At 37.1% G+C, this 26682-nt stretch overlaps 1 long non-coding RNA gene across 1 annotated transcript in view; it reads left to right on the top strand.

Annotated features, from left to right (window-relative positions):
- LOC128247651 (uncharacterized) overlaps positions 1–4622 on the top strand; it is a 56059-nt gene extending 51437 nt beyond the window's left edge. The window contains exon 3 of the long non-coding RNA XR_016241942.1: positions 4498–4622. This is a non-coding gene — a long non-coding RNA (uncharacterized LOC128247651). The remainder of the gene's footprint in view (positions 1–4497) is intronic.
- The last annotated feature ends 22060 nt before the right edge of the window (positions 4623–26682 follow it).

The raw sequence follows: 26682 nt of genomic DNA on the forward strand, positions 1-26682 counted from the left end.
ACACACACACACACACACACACACATATATATACACTGTACTCTTGCTTATTCATGATTTGGCATCTGCAGTCCCAGTTATTCGTAGAACTAATAATTGCTCGCGGAATTGTAAATATTGTCCGCAATTTTTTATGGCATTTTTTATGGCAATATATACTTTTTCACACTTTTTAAGGCTAAACCTAATAAAAATATGTCATATTTGCCAGTTTACTGGATGCCCCTTCACTGCTGAAGGTCCCTCTGATTAGAATAGTCTTGCATCACATCGCTTGATTTTTTTTTTAGATACAAGTACACTGTATCTTATATCTCTTATTCCTGCTTTCACTCAAAGCTTGCTAATTAGTATAGCAACTACCAGCGCTTTTTTTAAATATTATCGCTACATTTGATCATACACATTTCAACAGGATAATTCTTAAGGTCGTGAGCCAATACAGCCTCATTGAAATTAGGTTACTTGCTGGTCCCCCTCTCTTTCTCTCTCTCTCTTATTATTATTATTCAGTAGTTTTATTTTTATAACGTGCTTTCACTTCACTACCGAGCGCAGCTCTGTGCGCCTTGGGTATGTGCTGTGGTTTGCTGTGGTGCTCTTATGTTTACTGTATTGAAAGTGTTTTGCGTAGAATGTGTGCAGTGCCCAGTAGTGCAATTTTCTGTATGTTATATATATTTGTAAGTCCTGCTATTTTTGTTATGTATTTGTCTGAATATTTTTTTATTATACCTAAGGCACCTACTATGATAGGAATTGTTTCTGTTTTTAGATTCCACATTCGAGTTATCTCTATTTCCAGGTCTTTGTATTTTGAAAGTTTTTCCATTTCTTTTAGAGAAACGTTGTCATCTGCTGGTATTGATACATCAATTAGAAAGCATTTTTTTTCTTCATGATCTTTGACAACTATATCTGGTCTATTTGCCTTAATTTCTCTATCTGTGTGTATTGGCATATCCCAGAGTATGGTTGCTTTCTCGTTTTCTGTGACCTTTTCTGGCGTGTGTTTATACCATCTTTTTTCTGTTGTTATTCCATAATGTTGGCATAGCTTCCAGTGTATATAGGTCCCAGCTCTGTCGTGTCTGTGAATATATTCCTTCTTAGCCAGGACTGGGCAGCCAGAGATAATATGATTTATTGTTTCTTGTCGATCTCCACATATTCTACAGTTACTTGTTATATTTCTTTTCATTATGTGTTTTTGGTAATTTCTGGTGGGGAGGCTTTGGTCTTGTGCAGCAATTAAAAATCCTTCAGTCTCTGCTTTGAGTCCTGAGCTTCTCAGCCATTGCTGGGATTTTTCTCTGTCTATTTCTTTCGCATTTAGTTTAGCCCAGTATTTACCATGTAGGGGCTTTTCTTACCATCGTTTTATCATGGTCCGTTGCTGTTCTAGTTTTAGTTTGGATTTCATTTGTTTTATAGCTTTTGTTGTTTCTTCTTCTTCTTCTTCGTATTTGTTAGGTAGATTGATTTCTTGTTTGTATTTGTCAGCTTCCTTAAATACTGAAAACAGTTTTTTGTTTTGCTCGTGTTTTGTGGCTATTTGTATTAGTTTCCCTTGCTTCTGGAGTAGGTATTTTTGCAGTCCTATGGTGGTTATTTTATAATAGTTTTCTAGCTGTATAAGACCCCTGCCACCTTCTGTGCGTTGTATATATAGCCTTTCTATGTCAGATTTTGGGTGGTGCATCCTATATCCTGTCATTATTTTTCTTGTTTTCCTGTCTATTTTACATAGTTCGTTTAGTGTCCAGTTAAGGATGTTGTAGCTGTAGCTTATAACTGGGACAGCTAAAGTGTTGATACCCATTATCTTGTTTTTAGCATTGAGCTCTGTTTTTAGTATTGATCTAACTCGTCTATAGTACTCTTTCTTTATTTTTTCTTTCATTTGTGTATGTTGTATCCTATCTAGTTCATTGACTCCTAAATACTTATATGGTTGGCTTTCGTCTAGTTCTCTTATTTCATTGGCTTTATCTAGTGTTATATTGCTACTTTTAACTAATTTTCCTCTTTTCAGGGTTGCTTTGGCACATTTTTCTAATCCGAATTTCATTTCTATCTCCTTGGTAAAGCCGTGTACTGTCTGTAGTAGTGTTTCTAGCTCTTTGTCGTTTTTTGCATATAATTTTAGGTCATCCATATATAGAAGGTGGCTGACTGTTTTTCCATAGCATTTGTAACCGCATCCAGTTCTATTTAGCAATTCTGTTAAAGGTGTGAGTGCCAGGCAGAACAGGAGTGGAGAGAGCGTGTCTCCCTGGAATATTATTATTATTATTATCATTATTATTATTATTATTATTATTATTATTATTATTATTATTATATAGATTACTGTGGTAATACAAACTAACTTTTTCAAAACCATGATTATTTTTAATCTCTGCTCAATCTATTCTTTTATTCTTTTACTTGTTTCAGTCATTTGACTGTGGCCATGCTGGAGCACCACCTTAAAGGGATTTTTAGTCAAAGAACTCAACTCCAGGACTTATTTTTTATAAGCCTTGCACCCATTCTATCAATCCATCCTGCCAAACTGCAAAGTTATAGGGATGTCAACACACCAATATCAGTTGTCATGCAATAGTGGTGGTGGGGGACCAACACAGACACACACACACACACACACACACACATATATAGCTAGAAATAAGAGCCAAAAAGCTCTCACAGCCACAGTAAGCACATTTTATATATACTGACAGGAGAGACAATCACCCCACAGCAAGCATGATCACTCTACTATAGTTTCGTTTGAAAATTACAAATGCAGTAGTGGCTACTCTGTCGCCGGACGGCTAAGTGAAATCCCAACTGTCAGTATATATATTTACCATATGAATTTATGGGTGGTTTAGCAAAATGCTAATGTGAAAATTATAAAATAATACAAATGGCTATATGCAATACAAAACCAAACAGATGAAAATTAACTGCCACCGGCTGCGACCGAGGGCGCAGGTCAGCACCTACATTGCTAGTATATATAAAATGTGCTTACTGCACATATTAGACACAATGAAAATTTTTTTGTAGTTTTTTTTTTTTGAGGGGAAAAACTGCGTCCAGTAGCCCTCTCCAGTATTTTGTTGAGTGTTGTGTTTTTCACAACATGTTATTATGCCTTTCAGTCATCCACACTGAAAAAAAGGAAACCCTCATTGCTTGCTGGAATTTCATTGGATGGCATGGGGATGCTTTTGGTGGAGTAGCCATGGTCAAATCATTCCATATTTATGAGAGACCCGTGGTTTCCATAAATATGTAGAAGTATAGCCTACGGGTCAGCTATTTAACAAAAATCATGTGGTCTCTGTGAAAAACTCTGGCGAGGGAACAAAAAGGATCATTTGTAGAAAACATTAATCTGGAGAAGAAGCACACTCTAAGATGTAGAGCAGTATATGTTAAGAGTGGGGAAGGCCGGTTTATGGGATTAACCTAGGTTTTCCGTACATAAAGGGTTAAGCTTTTTGGCGTATCATCAAACCTGTTGGCCTAAGACCTGTTCAAAATATGGAGAGGTCTCCCTCCATATTTTGAAGAGGTCTTAGACTAACAGGTTTTGGGGGTCTGACAATACACCATAAAGCTAAACCCTTTATGGACGTGAAACCTCGGGTAATCCATAAACCAGCCTTCCCTACTCTTAACACACACACAAAGATATATATATATATATATATATATATATATATATATATATCTTGAAGAAAGTGAAAAGTGAGAAAATAAAAAACTTCTGACAATGTGGAAAGTTTTATAAAACCTTTATATTTCAGGCCCAAAGCTCCTCTTCAGAAGGAAAATAATCTGGGAAATGTCCAGTTATGTAGGTTCCATTAACCCATTCAAATTCCCTAGCATTATGTAGCAGCAGCAGTCCAAACATAGGTGTAATCAATGCTCCATGTGTTGGTGTAAGCAAACTTCCAACTGTTGCTATAAGCTACTCACCATCTGTAGGTTGATATGATGCTCTTACACACACACACACACGCACGTGCGCACACACACACATATATATGTGTGAAGAGAATTGTTTCCTTGATTCTTTACCAGGAATTGACACCTTAGTCTAGATTTTGCTGTAAACTCCTTCCCATCGTTCTCAGCATTTTCACTAAGAAATTTAACAGTCCTACTTATGTAAATCTTATTGTTTTCATGGAAATCCTTAGGTTGAATTCAGTTCAGTCCAGATAACAGAAAAAAGTGTCCTTTGTTTAGCCTGACCTAATTTAGCTAAGAAAATGTTATAAATACAGAATCCAAACACAATTCTTTGTCTTTCACCTGGTACCTTGCTAAAGGAGCATATCCCTCTTTCATTTAGTATTTGCTGAAGGAACATCTCTCTAAAACTTCACTTTATAAAATGTCAATGAGAAATCATACAACTTTTACTCTCTCTACTTGCCAGCCCAGAGAGGTAAATTCTCTTACTCTTTCTCTCTTTTTTCTTTAATCTCTCAGCAGTCACCTACAGATGAACACAATTACTTACAAAATGGACAACAGCACTTCTACTAATCATTATACAACAACAACTTGAAGGAGTTGTTTTTATATTGTAACAGTAAAATAAAGGTCATTTCAACTATTATTTTCTTCTGTCATTTATTTCATGGACTTTGAAAATAACCAACACACCCTCTACAATCTTGGTGACCTGGCATCTGTCATACATCCTATCAACTGTTACTTTGATATACATTGGACTATAATTGACCCTATATTCTTTATATGTCATTACAAAATTAGAAGAAGAATAACCCTTTAAAAACCAACCTGCCTGAAAGCTCCACCACTAAAGTGCTCTTATTTAAGTGGAAATATCTTGGGTGATATCTGATTGCATGATTAATATCTCATATTAATATTTCAGTTGGTCAACATCACACAATATATTGATATATTGGTTTCAAATTTTGGCACAATGCCAACAATTTCAGGGAAATTGTAAGATCAACCTCAGCTGGACTTAAATTGGAAGCATAAAAGGACATAACTGATTGCTGCTAGGCAAGTTGTCCAACACTGTACTCTTTCTGTAATTCTTGCTCTTGTCATTCATATATAATATAATCTGCAAAATAAGCACTTTTACAACTGATAAACCAAATTCATTTGAATAAACCAGCTTCAGTTACTTCTCTTTCTTACTAAACTCACTATAACTATAACTGGTTCCTGTTTTCGATATCCTTGATAAGCAAAAATAAAAAAACCACCCTCCTCCTCAATGCTTACCTCCCCTTTCTAATTGAGATTTCTCTGCTTCCTCCTTTGCATGAATTATTTATATAATGTGAAGTTCATTTAAACTTCTCTATTTCTTCATGCCAAAAGTCTAAAAGAAAACAAGTATTTATACACACATTTATACACACATATACATCACACAGTTAATGTTAATGTTCTCATGATGTATTATCTTTGCTAGCAAGTTATTGTTTATCCCCAAGTCAGCTCCAAGAGTGAAGTAACCTATGACCCAAAGTGTTCTAGCTATAACCATTCCATCTCTTTTTCTTTTTGTCATTTTCTAAGACATCTAATAATACATATCCAGTGCAGTGATAGATGTTTTCTTCAATATGATCGGGCGTAATTTAAGGGAAATTTGATTGCTATTTCAAGCAGGTTGAGTAACTACTTAGAGGTTCCATTGTTTAATTGTAAAATTCCCTGACTTTATTCTATTTATTTCTAAACACTAAAGAGTATTACAGAATAAGAATAAAATTATTATCAAACCAAATCATTGACCCAGTTTTTATTCCTTGGCTGAAAATATTTCCATTTCATGTATGTTATTATTGACCCTGGAGAAGACAAGATCATTATAGCTTCTCATTGCTCTTTCTTACAAATATCAAAATACATGCATATTAAATATTATAATGAATATAGGTGCAAACATTGCTGTATGGTTCAACCAAATAGTTTTGCATTTGGCAAGTATCTTCTATTATAGCTCCAGGCATGGCTCTGTGGTAAGAAGCTTGCTTCCCAACCGCATGATTCTGGGTTCAGTCCCACTGCATGGCACCTTAGGCAAGTGTCTTCTACTATTGCCCCAGGCTGACCAAAGCCTTGTGAGTGGATTTGGTAGAGGGTAACTGAAAGAAGCCCATCATATATATATATATATATATATATATATAATTATATAAGGGCATTAACTATATAGTAATGCCTCACGCTTAGAGGGACTAAATAAGTCAAAAACTACCAAAAAATAAGCAACATATTTACCGAAAGCAAGGAAATGCAGCTTTCAAAATTTATCTCCTAAAAACATTTAACTTAACGGTAAACCACTGGTTTCTCAATCAATACAGCAAAACTGTGAAGTAAGCTGCATCTTTTGTTCATCAGTACACATATGGTCGAGACACATAAAATAAACAAGAATCAACATACCACGATGTACCCGACATAGTATGATGACTTCTGTCCATCATTATATATCCGTGAAAGAGATTAGAATTTATCCGGTTGCATCTCAGTAACATGTGCTTATACAGAATAATATTCAGCACTGAATATATTCTAATTATTTATAATATAATATAGGATAAAATCTTTATAAGAATTTATCAAGTAGTCAGCGTGAAAAAACCTCATAATGAAAAAAACTCATCGTTTTTTTCCCGAGGCATTACTATATAGTTAATGCCCTTATATAAATTATATATATTTATGGGAAAAACGATGAGTTTTTTTCATTATGAGGTTTTTTCACGCTGACTACTTGATAAATTCTTATAAAGATTTTATCCTATATTATAAATAATTAGAATGCCATCCCACTGCCTAGGTAATCAGGCAGTGTTCTCCCTGATCAGAAGGCTATTCTATCACAGGGTTATCTATTTACAACTAAGTGAACTGGAACACCATGAAATTAATGCATGCTCAGGTTGGGAATCAAACCCATGATCTAGTAATCGTGTGTGCAATACCTTAATCACTATGCCATGTGCCTTCACACACACACACACACACACACACATACACATTCAAATTATGTAATGGAAGCAGCTCTATAGTAATGTCTTAATGTGTATCTACTTAAAACACCAGAGGTTGCAGTTTTCATATGAGAAAATCCCCTGTGCAGATGTGCAGTGTTAAAAAACAAAAAACACAATATATTTCAGAGCTAGGTGATACTATCCGTATATAATTCAGATGAGCTAATTTTATTTTGTTTCAGAAGTGACAATGTGTATATGACATTGATATGCTGCAACGATAGTGAAATACATATCTATCACTTTTGTGGTCACTTCTTGAATGATTTTGTTTCACCTAGCTCTGAAGTATATTTTGCTTTCTTTTAACATATGTCTAAACGAGGGATTCTTCCCGAATGAAAACCACAGCTTTTCACACTTCAATGAAGAGCATACATTAAAGTATGTTGTGTTGATAGAGTTAATAAATATATGTGTGTGTATACATACATACATACATACATACATACATACATACATACAATATCATACATACATACATACATACATACATACATACATACATACATACATACATTATACATGTATGTATATATCGTTTGTAGAAAACATAAATCCGAAAAAAGAAGCACACTCTAAGATGTAGAGCAGTATATATTAAAAATGGGGTAGGCTGGTTTATGGGATAATGATGATGGTGATGATGATGATAAAGATGATAGTGTTGATGATGATGATGATGATGATGATGATAATAATGGTAAAAATGTTGACAGTGATGATGATGACAACAATGACGATGATATCAATAACATGCTCATAATATAGTTGAATGACTCATTGTATTATATTCTAGGAAATAACATATGTTAACTCTTTTGTTACCATATTTCTATTGAAACATACTGTCATCGTTTCAATAAATTTTGAAAATAAAGAATTTAGTAAATTAACTTTTTGGAACATAAACTGACATAAAACCTTCATTGATGGAAGGTTTTAATTTAAATCAATTCAAAATAGGAAACTTGTATCAAAGAACCAGGTGGCTTACTATCAAAAGAGTTAAATCAGAGGATTTTCTAATTGAAATATGGAGAAAGCTTTGCAAATGACAGGTATGAAATATGTGAACTAACTGATGCAAGAAAATATTATTTGTAAACACTAAGATAGAATTTCTAATGAATACCTTCAATAATAAGATTTGACCTTTAAATATGTTATATTGTTATCATCTACATAACTATTGGCTTAAGATGTGACATTTGTGTATCAGTCCTTTTATAGTATTGAAACATAAAACACAAAATTATTTCACTGAAATGTTTACAGTTAAGCCTATTTTTAGGTTTTGCATTGCACAATCTACACTTAATGTCATTAGATTGTTGAAATATTGGCCAAAATGTCGATGGTTTGTATATCCATCATTAACATTTTAACTATCATTAGCTCAAGTCACTTGTCTGTAAATGGTTACCACAAATAGGTGTGAATCACCTCTGTAAAAAGTAGAAGTGCAGTATTATTAATGCAATAATTAAAATGTTGATTTTTCTTTCTTTTCTTTTTTTTCACTTAAGCATCAATATCTGAGTTTTATGGAAGAGATTATGGGGAGTTATATAGAAATGTATGGTACAGGAAATAAAGCAGTTCCAAAATACTGAAGTGAGAAAAAGAAAATTATAGAAGACAATTAGAAGATTTCCTCTTATCCATTATAATGTCTAAGAAAAGTCAAACATACTCTAAGGTTATGGATAAGACTCAAGATTTTACCTGTGAGAGAACTATCAATGAATCTTCATGTGCAAGCATGACTGTGTGGTAAGTGGCCTGCTTTCCAACCACATGGTTCCAGGTTTAGTTCCACTACATGACACCTTGGGCAAGTATCTTTTACTATATAACCTTGGACTGACCAAAGCCTTGTGAGTGGATTTAGTTGATGGAAACTGGAAGAAGTTCGTCATATACATCTATCTATCTATCTATCTATCTATCTATCTGTGTGTGTGTGTGCATTTGTACCTCAACCACCACCGGTGTTGGTGGGTTTACATCCCCATAACTTAGCAGTTCAGCAAAAGTGATCAATAGAATAAGTACCAGGCTTAAAAAATAATAAGTTCTGAGGAGTCAATACAATTGACTAAAATTTTTTCAAGGTGGTGCTCCAGCATGGCCGCAGTCTAATGACTGAAACAAGTGAAAGCTAAAAGGCAAAAGGTACTTACTCATTTTGCAAGAAATAGCAATTAAATCTCCCTTAATCACAGTCCACCACTTTTGTTTAATAAAAGGAAACCAGGAAGATATATTGGTTATTGTAGTAATGGGTCAAACTGCAGAAAAGAGATGTAGTAATTACAGATTCAATGCTTTGATCATATTAAGAGTGTGACCTTTGGTTCTACAGCAATGACAACGATGACAACAATGATGGCAACAGCAACAACAACAACATAACAATCAGTTGAGTAAGAAGGTTTTCTGGGTTAACATCAACAGCCCCTTCATGAATGTCATGAGTTTTGATGGATTTATATGTATAGAAGTTTACTGAAACTTGACAACTTTACTATATAATTTTTGCCAACACTGACCACCTTTAGTTTCTTTGGATTCTGTTAGTAACTGGAAGGGTATCCAATATTTTAATATATTCACCTAACCCATACTAGCATGGAAAAATGGGTGCGTAGATAGCACGTACCAAGTCTCACACTTACAGGTACATATGCATATGTAAAAGGTTGATAGTAACAATAGAGACATTAGTCTCTCTCTATCACCTTTCAACAAAATTATATATGAAGAAACAGTAGAACAATTAACAACATAATAAAAATAAGTTTTATTTTGGTGATGCTTGGTTTTACAAATCCTGTGTCATTCAGCTTAGCAGCTGCTGGTTAACGTGTAATCGGCATCTGGATATTAAGAGCTTCATTGAGGCATCTGAGAAGAGCAAGTTGTTGTTACATTGAAGGCATTGCGCTAAAAGAGGTTAGAAAGCACGCAAAGTGCTTTAAGTACTGGTGTTACTATGCATGTGCACTCGAGGGGCTTCCAGGAAGGCAAGTCTCTTGCGCATACGTAGATTGTACTTCCTTAATGGCGGCCATAATTTTGGGCCACTACACATACTTGCATACACACAAACACACACATATACATAAAAATATATTGACTATATTGAGACCGATGGGTCAAACAAATATTGATGGAACTTAGAAATTAAAACAGCCACCACATTAAAGTACAACCAACCAGATATTGTTGTGTGGCACCACAAGGAAAAGATATCCTCTGTTGTGGAAACCAGCTGCCCTCTGGACAACAATGTGGTTAGAAAAATACACAAGAAAGAGGACATCTATGGACCATTGATTAGGAGTTTGCAAATCTAGTACTTAAGATATACATTCAGCTTCATACCTATTATTATTGAAACAATAGGATACATACCAACCTTTCTGGAGAAAAGTATCGTTGAAATCAGGTTCTTTAGGAGAAAATGTAAATGTTTAACTCATGCATTATAAATGATTATGGTAGGAAAGACTGTAAAAACCTGCAAGACCTTTATAAGATTTATAGGATCATGAATGAAACAAGACGCTTTCTTTTAAAGCCTTGCTACCAAGCAGGTGGCAAGTCAGAATTTATTCTAAATTAAAAAGAGAAAGGGAACATTCAGTCATACATACATACATACATGCATACACACATACATACACATGCATACATACTACTTGCATACATGCATACACACATACATACACACATACATATACATGCATACATACATACTTGCATACATACATTCATACATACATATATGATACTTGCATACATGCATACACACATACACACATACATGCATACATACATACAAACTTGCATACGTACATACATTCATACATACATACATGCATCCACACATACATACATGCATGCATGCATGCATACACACATACATGCATACACACATACATGCATGCACACATACATACACATGTACTTACATACATACATACTTGCATACACACACACACATACATACATACATTCATACATACATACTTGCATACATACATAAACACATACATACATACATAAACACATACATACATACATACATACAAACATACATACATACATACATACATACACAAGGGACTAAAATCCAAGCTATCTCTTGATGAAGAACACCTGCACATTTCAGTAATCAAGTGCATATACAGAGTAGTCAGGCTAAATTTGACAGTTTGCATAAAAGGGAAAGAAAACACCCATTAAAAAAAAGGTATCTAAAAATTTATTTTAATATTAACTAAATTATGGCTGGGATATTTAAAGTAGCTGCCCTCAGACTCCACCATAGCCTCAAGACAGCTCTGGAACCTAGCACATTTGTTCCTCGTTGTGTCAATGGGAAGATTTTCAAACACCTCCTTGCTCTTGGTCACCAGCTCAGCCTTGGTATTGCAAACAGAGCAGTTGGTGTCTTTTTCAACCATATTCCACACATAGTAATCCATGGAGTTATAATTGTAGAAATTAGGAAAATAGAAACAGGGACAGGTGAGGTCATTGAAATTCTTCAAAAACTACTTCTAACTCTTTCTGGAGGTTTGGCAAGGAGCCAAATCCTGCTGCCATACATATGGACATATGGCCTTCTGGTAGCAACACACTCCAGCCAGGGTTTGACCACAGTTTCTAGCTGCTTCATATAGACGTCTGACTTGAGCCTAAGACCTTGTTCAAAGATGTGGGGTGATATGACATCACCCTCACCTGAGACACACCTAGAGTATCACAGCTCAGGAAAACTTGGCTTTCATGATACATGAGACATGTCTTACAACCTTTACAAAGTTCACAGAACACTGAGCAGCAGTCATGATGTTGGCATTTGATATCTGGTGCAAATCATCATGATATTGGTAACTCTTTCCCAATATTCTGATGAGTTCCAGTCCTTGATGTCAGTTAACCCTTTAGTGTTCAGATTACTCTGTTAAATGTAATACTTTTTCACTCAAATTGTTTTGAATTAATCATGCATTATCTTATAGCTTTGAGGTTTCAATGATGTGATTGTTTATTTTCAGAATATCAATGTAGGTTAGGTGTGAGAGGCTAGATATCGCCAGTTTGAATATAAAACATGTAGAATATTTGGGCCAGATATGGCTGGTTTAAACACTAAAGGGTTAAGTTTTTCTCAACTTCAACTTCAATTTTTATGCTTTCAAACGTTGTTGATTGTTTGCCAATACATCAAGTTGTTCTTGAAAAAAAGGAGACATAAAATCCCCATATTTAGCCCGAACACCCTGTATCTAGATACCTTATTCCAAATGAAAAAGTCATACTTACTATTAGTGGAAATTCCTGGTGAGTCATAATAATTGCAGTGAAAGTACATATTAAAACAAAAACTAGAAAATTTGGTAAGTTGTCACCGATCACATTGTCATCATCATCATCGTTGTCATTGTCATCATCACTGCCACTGTCACGACCACCAGCACCATCACCACCACTACCATCATCATCATCATCATCATCATCATCATCATCATCATCATCATCATCATCATCAATATATATATATATATATATATATATATATATAATCATAAATATACAGGGATTAGCATTGAGTTGCAATGCTAATCCCTGTATATTTATGATGATAAATGGTTTTACCGATAAAGGTTTTTTTCATACTGAACTACTTGGCAAAATTGTTAATTATTAATTCTATTATTAATTGACGATTCCCTGCCCTTATTCTTGTATATATATATATATATATATATATATATATATATATAACGTCATCGTCGTCGTCGTTTAACGTCCGCTTTCCATGCTAGCATGGGTTGGACGATTTGACTGAGGACTGGTGAAACCAGATGGCTACACCAGGCTCCAATCTGATTTGGCAGAGTTTCTACAGCTGGATGCCCTTCCTAACGCCAACGACTCAGAGAGTGTAGTGGGTGCTTTTACGTGTCACCCGCACGAAGGCCAGTCAGGCGGTACTGGTAACGGCGGCGCTCAAAATGGTGCATTTCATGTGCCATCCGCACAAGAGCCAGTCCAGGGGCTCTGGCAACGATTTCGCTCGAAAATCCTACGACGGCCCCGCACAAGAGCCAGTTCAGGGTCATTGGCAACGATCTCGCTCGAAAGGTTTCATGTGTCGTCCGCACATAAGCCAGTCCAGGGGGCACCTGCAACGATCTCACCCTCACAAGAGCTAGTCCAGGGGCACTGGCAACGATCTTGCTCGAAAATCCCACGAAGGCCAGCTAGGCGGCACCGGCAACGGTCACGCCCAAAATGTTGCATATCATGTGTCACCCGCACATGAGCCAGTCCAGGGGCACTGGCAACGATCTCGCTCGAAAGATTTCATGTGTCGCCCGCACATGAGCCAGTCCAGGAGCACCGGCAACGATCTCGCTCGAAACTCCTACGACGGCCCCGCACAAGAGCCAGTTCAGGGGCACTGGCAACGATCTCGCTCGAAAGATTTCATTTGTCGCCCGTACATGAGACAGTCCAGGGGTACCGGCAACGATCTCGCTCGAAAATCCTACGACGACCCCGCACATGAGCCAGTCCAGTGGCACTGGCAACGGTCTCGCTCGAAAATTTTCTTGTGTCACCTGCTCAAGAGCCAGTCCAGGGGCACTGGCAACGATCTCGCTCAAAAGATTTCATGTGTCGCCCGCACATGAGCCAGTCCAGGGGCACTGGCAACGATCTCGCTCGAAAATCCCACGAAGGCCAGCCAGGCGGCACTGGCAACGGTCATGCCCAAAATGGTGCATTTCATGTGTCACCCGCACAAGAGCCAGTCCAGGGGCACTGGCAACGATCTTGTTCGAAAGATTTCATGTGTCGCCCGCACATGAGCCAGTCCAGGTGCACCGGCAACGATCTCGCTCGAAAATCCTACGACGGCCCCGCACAAGAGCCAGTCCAGGGGCACTGGCAACGATCTCGCTCGAAAGATTTCATGTGTCGCCCGCACATGAACCAGTCCAGGGGCACCGGCAACGATCTCGGTCGAAAATCCTACGACGGCCCCGCACAAGAGCCAGTTCAGGGGCACTGGCAACGATCTCGCTCGAAAGATTTCATGTGTCGCCCGCACATGAGCCAGTCCAGGGGCACCGGCAACGATCTCGCTCGAAAATCCTACGACGGCCCCGCACAAGAGCCAGTCCAGTGGCACTGGCAACGGTCTCGCTCGAAAAATTTCTTGTGTCACCCGCACATGAGCCAGTCTAGGGGCACTGGCAACGATCTCGCTCGAAAATCCCACGAAGTCCAGCCAGGCGGCACTGGCAACGATCTCGGTCGAAAGATTTCATGTGTCGCCCGCACATGAGACAGTCCAGGGGCACCGGCAACGATCTCGCTCGAAAAATTTCTTGTGTCACCCGCACAAGAGCCAGTCCAGGGGCATTGGTAACGATCTCGCTCGAAAAATGTCTTGTGTCACCCGCACAAAAGCCAGTCCAGGAGCACTGGCAACGATCTCGCTCGAAAGATTTCATGTGTCGCCCGCACATGAGTCAGTCCAGGGGTACCGGCAACGATCTCGCTCGAAAATTCTACGACGGCCCCGCACAAGAGACAGTCCAGGGGCACTGGCAACGGTCTCGCTCGAAAAATTTCTTGTGTCACCCGCACAAGAGCCAGTCCAGGGGCACTGGCAACGATCTCGCTCGAAAGATTTCATGTGTCGCCCGCACATGAGCCAGACCAGGGGCACTGGCAACGATCTCGCTCGAAAATCCCACGAAGGCCAGCCAGGCGGCACTGGCAACGGTCATGCCCAAAATGGTGCATTTCATGTGTCACCCGCACAAGAACCAGCTCAGGGGCACTGGCATCGATCACGCTCGAAAGATTTCATGTGTCGCCCGCACATGAGCCAGTCCAGGGGCACTGGCAACGATCTCGCTCGAAAATCCCACGAAGGCCAGCCAGGCGGCACTGACAACGGCAACGCCCAAAATGGTGCATTTCATTTCATGTGTCACCCGAACATGAGCCAGTCCAGGGTCACCGGCAACGATCCCACTCGAAGGTCCATACGCATGCTGCGGGCACATAAAAGACATTCTGTTTGTTTGTCTGTTTGTCCCACAAAGTGAAACTAAAGCCGGACATCATCTCTCTCTGTGATTTTCTTTCTATGTCTCCTCTATTCTCTTTCCCCCTCTATATTCTTTGTCTGTCTCTCTGCCATGCTACTCCAAAGAGATTCTGTCCCTTTGTTCCGCAAAGTGAAACTGAAACCAAACACTATCTCACCATGATTTTCTTTCTTCTCTGTCTATTTCCCTCACTTTCTTTCTCTCTCTATTTCTTTCTCTCTCTCTTCCTGTCTCCCTTTCCCTGTCTCCCTTTCCCTCCCTCTTTAATTCTCTCCTCCTGCTTTCTTTCTGTCTTTCTTTCTTTCTCTCTCTCTTTCCCTCACTAAAAGAACACACACACACACACACACACACACACATCAAACATTACATTTCTCTGTCAAAATACCCAAGCAAGAATAATAGAACACACACACCTATATATTTTCATGTTTCAGTTATTTAATACTGTGTGTATCCTCTCTTTCTGTTTCTCTCTGTCCCTCTTTCTCTCTCTCTCTCTCTCTCTCTCTCTCTCTCTCTCTCTCGCTCTCTCTCTCTCTCGCTCTCTCTCTCTCTCTCTCTCTCTTTCTCTTTCAGTATCTCATCCGCCTTTCTCTCTCTTTCTTCCTTTCTCCTTTTCTTTCTCTCATTTTCTCTCTCCTTTCTATCTTTCCTTCTCCTATCTCTCCTTGTCTGTCTTTCTTTCTTTCTCTCTCTTTCCCTCTCTCTCTTTATGTCTCTCTCCTTTTGTTGTCTATTGCTCTCTCTTCCTGTCACTCTTTGCCACTCTTTCTTTCTTTCTCACTCTCTTTACGTCTCGCTCTCTCTCTCTTCCTGTCTCTCCTTCTGTCTCTTTTTCTCCTTCTGCCTCACTCTTTCTGTCACTCACTTTCTTTCTGTCAATTTCTGTGCCAAGAAAGAAAACTACAGATTCCATTTTCCCCGTGAGACAGCTGCAGGAGAAGTATCTGGCCAAAAGTAAATCATTGTACTTGGCTTTTGCTGACCTGGAGAAAGTTTTTCACAGAGATCTTTGTTCTGTTATCTGGTAGTCTCTAAGGAAGTTAAGAGTAGAAGAGTGGCTCATTAGAGCTGTACAAGCCATGTATAACAGTGCTGTTGGTAGGGAGCGAATCAGCCATGAGTACAGTAATGAATTTAGTGTACAAGTAGGGGTTCACCAGGGCTCAGTTCTCAGTCCACATCTATTCATCATAGTCCTCCAGGCCACAACAAAGGAATTTAAAACTGGCTGCCTATAGGAACTACTATATGCTAATGACCTCACTCTTATAGCAGAATCTGTAGTAGAAACGGAGAAGAAATTTCAGGTATGGAAGTAAAACCTGGAATCAAAGGGCCTTAAAGTTAAGCTAGCAAAGACCAAAGTTGTTAGCAAGAAAGCAGATAAGACTATCTTTCCATCAGGTAAATGTTCCACTCAGTATGTAGGAAAGGTGTTGGAAGAAATTCTATTTGTTGCACCCAGTGCAAGCTATGGACAATAAGAGATGTAGTGGATTCACAGATAGTTAACAGAGAAAGTCATCTTTGTACAAGGCAGATGTGAGGAAGAATAAGCACAAAGGACACACGGGGATTGGGCTCTCTCAAATGCTCGGGAACTTCCCTCAATGTTGTAGATAGTTTCTTTTACTTAGGTGACCAAATTAGCTGTGATGGAGGATGTTCTGAAAGTATCGCTGTTAGACTAAGAATAGGATGGAAGACGTTCAGAGGACTACTACCTCTGTTGGCAACAAAAGAGCTTTCTCTCAGTGTGAAAAACAGATTGCATGATGCTTGTGTATGAAGAGCTATACTTTATGGTACTGAGACATAGGCCCTGAATGCAGAAGACATGCGTATACTAGAGAGGAATGAAGCTAGTATACTCTGATGGATATACATCAGTGTGCATGGATGACAAAATGCAAATGTGCAGAGAGAAAAATTGGGTATAAGAGGAATCAGATGCAGCATGCAAGAGAGAAGACTATGCTGGTTAGGACATGTGATGAAGACAGTTGTATAAAGCAGTGCCAATCGCTTAAAGTGGATTGCACTTGTGGGAGAGAGAGAGACTCAGGAAGATATGGGATGAAGTAGTGAAGGGAAATCTCAAGATGACAATGGACCAAGATGTCTGACAATATGAGTTTCTTGAGAAGACCCACTCACCTCAGTGAAGCTGAGTTCTGGAAGCACTGTGTGTTCCACCCACATGTAACATTAAATCTTTCACACACCCTACCCCAAGAAGCGAATCTACATCTCTCCTTCTCTTCCTCACATCTCCTCTTCTTCATGTACTAAGCATATCTCTTCCTCCCCACTCTTTCAGCCTAATTCTGTCTTCTCTGCTCTACTGTCTGTATCACTACTATCCTGTCATCCCCCCTATATACACAGATTTTACCAGTCACTGCATCTTCCCATCTCCTTTTGCATTCACTGAACCCTACTCACACACCTTGGCAATCTTCTGCCATCCCAATTATATTCACATCCTCATACCTCAAGAGTATGCTCTGGCACATTTCCACAATCTCTCTTACTCTCTCTCTCTCACTTTTTCTCCCTCTCACTTTTGTCTTGTTCTCTTTCTCATTCTCTCTCTCTCTTTTGCTCACTCTCTCTTGTTCATACTCTTCCTCTGACTGGGTTAACCATGTATCTCCTCAATAGCAGGGCACCTGTTTCTATTCCTCTATCATACTCTAATCGCACATCACCTGGCACAAAGTCACCTCCTTCAATATCCCACCCCCTTGTCAAAGGATCTTTGCCTTGCAAGTTACTTGGTGACCTCACTAGTGTTGGTGCCATAAAAAATCATTCAGTCCACTCTGCAAAGTGGTTGATGTTTGGAAGGGCATTCAGCCATAAAAACCATGCCACAGCAGACCTCACCAGTGCTGGGTTTTCGTGAAAAGCACCCAGTCCATTCTGAAAAGTGGTTGGCATTAAAAAGGGCATCCATCTGAAAAACATGCTAAAATAGACAGTGAAGCTTGGTAATGTCCTCTGGCTTCCCAGCTCCTGTCATCTTCAACAAGAATTTAGACTCAGAGTGCAAAGACAGATGAAATGCTACTGAGATGCACTACAATTACAATGAACTCCAAATTATGTGGTTACAAAGTGAATTTTTTTGATTCATAAAATTATATTTTTGGATGATTAAATTTGAGTTCTACACAGAAAAAAATATATTTCACTGCACCTGTGAATGTAATTGGAAAGGATATATATATATATATATATATATATATATATATATATATATATTTCAACTAGGTGATACAGTATTGAATGTTTATCCAATACCATTTTCTGTAGTGTTTGTTGAATGTTTAGTGTGTTTACTCTTTTACTCTTTTACTTGTTTCAGTCATTTGACTGTGGCCATGCTGGAGCACCGCCTTTAGTTGAGCAAATCGATCTTAGGACTTATTCTTTGTAAGTCTAGTACTTATTCTATCGGTCCCTTTTACCAAACCGCTAAGTTACGGGAACGTAAACACACCAGCATCGGTTGTCAAGCGATGTTGGGGGAACAAACACAGACACACAAACATATACACACACATACATACATACATATATATATATATATATATATATATATATATATATATATATATATATATATATATATATATATATGTCTGTATACATATATACGACGGGCTTCTTTCAGTTTCCGTCTACCAAATCCACTCACAAGGCTTTGGTCGACCCAAGGCTATAGTAGAAGACACTTGCCCAAGGTGCCACACAGTGGGACTGAACCCGGAACCATGTGGTTCATAAGCAAGCTTCTTACCACACAGCCACTCCTGTTTCCACAAGAATTTTTAGGTAATATAATGAACCTTTTGAAGAACAGAATAAACCTCAAGAATAAAACTCAGAATAAGAGTTAGAATGGATTTTAAAAATAAAATTGCACTAAGTGTTTTAAAGTTAATTAATAATAGATTTCTTGTTTTAAAGTGTAACTATGAACTGTGCTATCTATTAAAAGGAAAAGCAAAAAACAACTATGAATAAAAATTACTTTATACCAGTTGGTGATATAAAACATTTATAAATTCCCAGATATATATATGATTTTTGCTACAATCATATATTGGTGTATCATAATTTACCTGTTATGGTATATATGTAAATAAATTGAATGGAAGAGGTCATTGAGTTCTACAACACTTTCAAAAGCACATTGGATGTATGTTACATAACATTACAAATGTCCTGCAACTGTCCAGTGTATTTTCTCCAAGTAGAAAGGCTGCATTTACCGGATGAGCAAACACACTACATTTATGGGAGATTCATAATGTTACATAACATACATAAAATGTGCTTTTGAAACACTTGTAGAACTAAACAACCTTTTTCATTCCATTTATTTACAGATTTGATGATCACATTTTTAGCAACCTTTGTTGCTTTTGAATTGGATTTGTATAGTACCTATCATTTTAGAATTTTCTGTCTGATCTTGATATTGGGTGAACTGTATTTGACACATTGATTAATAAACTTATTGATCAATTATCACGTCATCTGTCATCTCTGTGTTCTCTATACAAGCTGTGTTTTCGTTTGAAACCAAGAAATTGTATCTTACCACAGTCACTTGACTGACCCTTTCACATACATACATACATACATGCACACACACACACATATATGTATATGTATACACACATACATACACACATACACACACAAATACATGCACATTTGGTATACAATATAACAATATAATATGAATGAATATTTACTGTGAAGTATCTTTTGTTTTAAATTATATCTGCCTTTGACCAAAAAATTCCACTGTGAATGGAGTGTACTGAAAATGAATTTTTATCAAATATAAACAAAACAAATGTGATAAATTATATGATAATGAATTGGTTTCTGGGTACAATTATCTTTTTGCAGTCTCAAATTGTTTTCCATTTATGGGGTTTCATTACTGAAAATATAGTTGCTAATTTTAATGTCCCTCTTATTTGATTATTTAAATTATAGTTATAATTTTTTAATGTTTTTATTCATTATATTGCTGATGAATTTTATGACTAATTTGCAAGACTTTGAATTATCATTTGACTTGTTGAAGTTAAAAATAATTCATAGAATAGAATTCCTACTTGTCACATATATCTCTGTCAACATACATTGGTAAAGCAATGTTTTTTTGTTGTTTTTTTTTTTAAAGAAATATAGATCTCCTTTTCACATGACTACTAAAACATCAGTTCTTCGTCTCCAGTGAGTTACATTAATTTATGTGGTGAGAGTTACTTAAAAAGAATGGATCTCATTTATTCAACAACATATTTACACCTATTTAGTTTTTGTAATAAAACCTTTTGAAATTGTCAGTGAATAATGAAACTATAACATTTCATATTTCCAATAATGAAATAGAGAAAAAGAAAAAAACAATTATGACAGCAAGTTTCTAGTTTCATTGAAAGTATGCAACATTAACAACCACAAAGATCAGTTTTATGCAAACATAATAAAGTAATGTGTTCAGTTATGAAATCATTCTGTTTGACTTGCTGAAAATTTGAAATGCGGTTACAGTTTTTTTTTAAATGAAGATGTAACTACAAACCCAAACAAAATATATTTACAGAACTTATGTTTATATGTGATAAGGGGAAAAGGTACTAACTCATGTTTTGCTTTACCTCTCTCTCTTTTCTCTTTTGTATATTCTCCCACACTGTTATTTTCTCTCATTTTCTTCCCTTTTCTTTGCCTCTTAGTTTCTTCATTAGTTAGTAATAAAGAGATAGAAAATGATAGAAAAACTATGCAACACCAAACAAAACAGCCCATATATAGAAAAGTCTCCCTTGGCCTTCATCAGTGATGATCCAACAATTCATTAAGGGATTATAGGACTCCTTAATTGTGTGTTTATGTATAATGCATGATAATGATTATCTCTTAACAGATATATACAGACCAGTGCCTGTGCACTTACCTGTTGACATAGATTTGTATATGTGTTTGTATGGAGAGTAACCTGTTAACATAGTTTTGTATATGAGCATATATGAGTGTGTGTGTGGAGTGTAATCTTTTGAATTGCCACATAGTTTCTTTCTCTTACTTTCTCCTTCATTAGTTCCTTTTATCAGTCCCTAATTTTATCCCATGGAAGATGTAATGCACACAGTTTCTCTCACTTTCTCTGTCACATTCACTTATTTCTTTATCTCCACTTCCCCATTCACCTCTGCAGTTGCACATTAAATGTTTTGATTCATTTGCACTAAGACATGCAAGAGACTTAACATACACATATATGTATTTGTATATGTGTACATCAATGTGTATATTTTATATACATACATACATACAAACAAACAGACAGACAGACAGACAGATAAATAGATAGATATAGATAGATCGATACTAACAGTAACATACAATCTTAAAAGGAGGGACTTGTTGCCAGAGACTTCACTTCAAACTGTATAATCTCTTTACCCAAATTATGAACCACCTCCAAGTGGTTATCTCTTAGTATCATATATATCATCATTATCATCATCATTTAACGTCCCTTGGATGGTTTGGCCAGAGCTGGGAAGCTGGAAGGCTCTATGAGACTCTACTCTGATTTGGCATGGTTTCTACGGCTGGATGCCCTTCCTAACACCAACCACTCCAAGAATGTAATGGGTGCTATTTACATACCAGCAGCACAGGCACCATTTACATCTCACACACACATAATATAATCATCACCATCATCATCCTCATTTAACATCCACTTTTTCATGTTTGCATGGGTCAGATGAAATTTGTTGAAGCAGATTTTCTATGGTTAGTTGCCTTTCCTGTCATCAACTATCATATATATAATATTCCATTATACTAATTAAACATAATCCTGTAATTATTTTATACACATGCACATAATTATGTACATTCATACATACATGCATACATATATACAATTATACATCTAGCTATTCATTAGTAAAAACAGTTATAACACATCCAAGCAAGCATTCATCTGTTAAAATAGAATTGAAAGGCTCCCTGTTAATCTTGGAGGTTTGCTCTCTTTCACTGTTTGGTTTCACTAAAATCTGCCTCACTCATATTTTTTACTAAATCCATCAGCAGATTTGAAAACTAATTGCAAAATCCTGTAAATTTAAATCATTAGATACTGAGTTAATTACTTCAGTAGTTAAGACAATGCTCAAAGAAGATATTATCATGCCAAGAAATGATCCATTCCAGCAATCAAAAATGCATGTTATTAATGATAACTCAAAAGAAGGTTAGTAATTGACTACATCAAAACTATTAATAAATCCACATGTTTAGAGAGTTCAGTTAGCCAAATATCTTCTTGCAAGCTATTTAGTACTATCGGCTTACATAGGCAGATGTTCAAGTATTTCAGTTTCAAGGTTATTGTTAGTCTTACAAATGGAACTGTGTGTTTTCAATCGTGCAGGTGCGGCTGTGTAGTAAGAAGTTTGCTTCCCAACCACATGGTTCTAAGTTTGGTTCCATTGCATGACATCTTGGGAAAGTGTCCTCTACTATAGTCTCAGGCCAACCAAAGCTCTGTGAGTGGATTTGGTAGATGGAAATGGAAAGAAGCTCATCATATATATATATATGTGTGTATGTGTGTGTGTGTGTGTGTGTCTTCGTAACTGTTTGTCTGTCACCACTGCCTGATAATTGGTGTTGGTGTGTTTACATCCCTGTTTGGCAGAAGAGACCAATAGGATAAAGTATCAGGCTTTAAAAAAATAACTACTGGGGTTGATTCATTCAACTAAAATTCTTCAGGACAGTGCCCCAGCATGACCACAGTTTAATGACTTAAACATGTAAAAGATGAAAGATAAAAACAAACTGGAGAGTATATATGTCTATTTAGATGACGCCATCAAAGATAAACAAAACAAAAATCTAAATTCTTAAAAGTCAAAGAAATCCAATATGACACAGAATAATGATAAGTGTAAATTTTCAGGAAATTCAAAATTCTGTTTTCTAGATGATCGAATTCATTCTCACTTAACATTCACTTTTCCATGTTTGCATGGAATTTGCAGATGGAATTTGTTGAGGCAGATTTTTCTATAAACAGATGCCCTTCGAAGATTAGAAATGAAGTATACCACTTGCATGAGGGTGACATTTATTTACAACTATCACATGAAGTCAAGGCAAAAGAACAGTGACAGGTTCTTTCATACATACAGACACACACGTATATATATACATATAAATATACACATATATAAATATATATATATATATGTATATATATATATATATATATATATATATATATATAAATGATGGACTCTCCTGTTGAAGACAACATATGAGCATTCAGCTTTTGCTGAATGACCTGCACAAATGATTTGTTATGAAAACATGAGGTGAAGTGGTGAGAAACGATCTTCAGATTTTGAGACTTACAGAGGAGATGATAAGGGACCAAAACTTTTGGCAATTTGCTGTGCTTGAGGAGATAAATCAAAGTAAATAAAATCATGGCCATCCATACCTACAGGCATGTCCTTTACAGCCACACACGCCATCACACACACATATGGCGGCAGCTGGCAGAAACGTTAGCACGCCGGGCGAAATGCTTAGCAGTATTTCATCTGCCGCTACATTCTGAGTTCAAATTCCGCCAAGGTCGACTTTGCCTTTCATCCTTTCGGGGTCGATTAAATAAGTACCAGTTATGCACTGGGGTTGATATAATCGACTTAATCCTTTCGTCTTTCCTTGTTTGTCCCCTCTGTGTGTAGCCCCTTGTGGGTAGTAAAGAAATAACACACACATGCACACACTCACACACACATTCTGTTCTCTGTCAAAACTCCCCCGCAACCCATCTTCCCAACATCTATCTCATTCCACTGCCCATCATCCCCAGTCACTCCAGGTCACTCCACTCTCCCTCACTTGTCTCTTCATGCCCTCACATATATCTACCATACCTCACCACACAGTCACTCCAATTTCTCTCACCATCTCTTGATACAGTTACTTCTTCCCCACCTCTAAACATCTCTCCTCACACTCTTATGGAACATCCACCTCTATCCCATCTGAATCACTTATATTCCCCTCATTATTCCCCTTGGATAGATCTCAATGCATCTCCAACATCATCAATTTTTCTCTTTCTCTCACTCTATCTCTCTATCTTTCTCTCTAACTCTATCTCTCCTTCTTTCTACTGGGGTAGCCAAGTATCTCCTCTATAGTAAGACACCTATCTCTATCCCTCTCTTATACTCAACTTCTCACTTGACAAAAAGCCACTTCCTTCAGTTCCACTCCCCTCCTAGCCCAGAGGTCTTTGTCTTGCAAGTTACTTGGCAACTTCACTGGTGTTGGTGCCATGTAAAAAAAAACACCAGTGCTGGTACCACATGAAAAGCACTCAGTACACTCTATAGAGTGGTGGGCATTAGGAAGAGCACCCAACCATAGAAACCACTCCAAAGCAGACAATGGAGCCTGATGCAGCTCACTCGTTTGCCAGCTGCTGTCAAACCATCCAACCCATGCCAGCATGAAAAACAATCATTAAATAAACAAAAAAACACACACACACACACATAACTTGCTTCTTTCAGTTTCTTATTTTTTTATTGCCCACAAGGGGCTAAACATAGAGGGGACAAACGAGGACAGACAAAGGGATTAAATCGATTACATCGACCCCAGTGCATAACTGGTACTTAATTTATCGACCCCGAAAGGATGAAAGGCAAAGTCGACCTCGGTGGAATTTGAACTCAAAGCGTAACGGCAGACGAAATACCGCTAAGCATTTCGCCTGGCGTGCTAACGTTTCTGCCATCTCGCTGCCTTTCAGTTTCTGTCTACCAAATTCACTCACAAGGCTTTTGTCAGCCCACTGCTATAGTTGAAGACTTGCCCAGAGTGCAACGCAGTGGGACTGAACCTGGAACCATGTGGTTAGGAAGCAAACTTCTTACCACAGAACCACACCTGCACCTATAGTCATAACAAATTGTGCCCTGATCCTCTAACATTTAATTCATTTAAAGAAACACCCAAGCCTACTAATACTATCTTATATGAGGGGTGGGTCACTTTGTCTATTATTCTCAATGAGTTCCTCAATTCTCGGAATGAATAAGAACTCTGTTTCCACTCTTAGAAGAAGCTGTAACTTCAATCAGTAACTTAAAATCCTGTCAAAGCTAAAGTAGATGAAGAAATGACATTTATCATCAAAACAAACCTCTGAGAGGCTGCCATCTTAATCAAAATGGTAGGCCTGCAGCTTTCTTTTTTTTTTGGTCACTAAATTCTGCTGAGAAAGAAACAGCTTATACCATAGTTGAGGCTGTCAAAAAGCGGTGCCATTTTCTTTTAAGCAAATGATTTACTCTGGTGATTCTTCAGGAATCTATTTGAATTTAAAGACAAATGGGAGACTAAAATCAGAAAATATCACAATGATGATTGTTACAAAATCTTTCATAATCCTAGATTCCTTAATGTTGCAAATAATGATCTATCATATTCATTTTGGAATGCTACTGTGCAAAGTTAATCTCTTAGAACTCCACAAGTCTCTCAGGCCATCCTGGCATTACAAGACTGATGCAGTTCACTTAAGTACAAGATCGTGTGCATTCAGCAGACAACATCAAACATATTTCTGGATGCTATATTTGTCTATATTAAAACCTTTGAGTCTGTAATTTTCATCATCTCTACTAAACAGCAGTTGATATTTAATTGCAATGATGTTTGCCATCATCTATTTTACCATTTTTTTCCTTTTGTCACAACATTTCTTTGTTATTTATCATTTGTTGCTAGATAATGTTATTTTCTGTTTTCAGTTTACTTACTCATGTAACCAAGTTCAATAAACTTTCTTCGTGTTTTTCAAACTGAAATATTCCTCACATGATAGAGATATTCTGCTTAACCATTCAACTTCTTGCCAAATGTGATGGGAGCATTATCTTGGTATCATCTAGATAACTATTATTAGAATAGTGGTAAAATATTATAATCTGTTCTCATATAAATTCATGTTTTTTTCTTCCATTTATTTTGATCCTTTCTAATGTTATCTAAATTATCAGAAAATTATCATTGTAGTGTTTTGTTTTTTTAGTGTCAAGTAGAAAAAAAAAAAATAATGAACAAATTTTTTTAACAACCCAGCACTTATCTGTCCATAAGAACCTGTTCTGCTTTATTCCTTACATTTAAGGCAATTTCTAATTGTGTATACCTACAAACTTAGCACCTCATGAATATCTCTTCATCAATTCAGGAAAAATGGCTCAGAACAAGTATACCAACAGGACTTTCCTCACCATAGAGACTCCATAGACAAGGTGCATCTGTAATAAAAACAACCCTTTAATCCAGGATGTTAAACTATTAAAATCAAATCCCCAACATGC

This window comes from Octopus bimaculoides, chromosome 1, assembly GCF_046866305.1.
Source record: "Octopus bimaculoides isolate indiv1 chromosome 1, ASM4686630v1, whole genome shotgun sequence".
In the NCBI taxonomy this organism is placed as follows: Eukaryota; Metazoa; Mollusca; class Cephalopoda; order Octopoda; family Octopodidae; genus Octopus; species Octopus bimaculoides.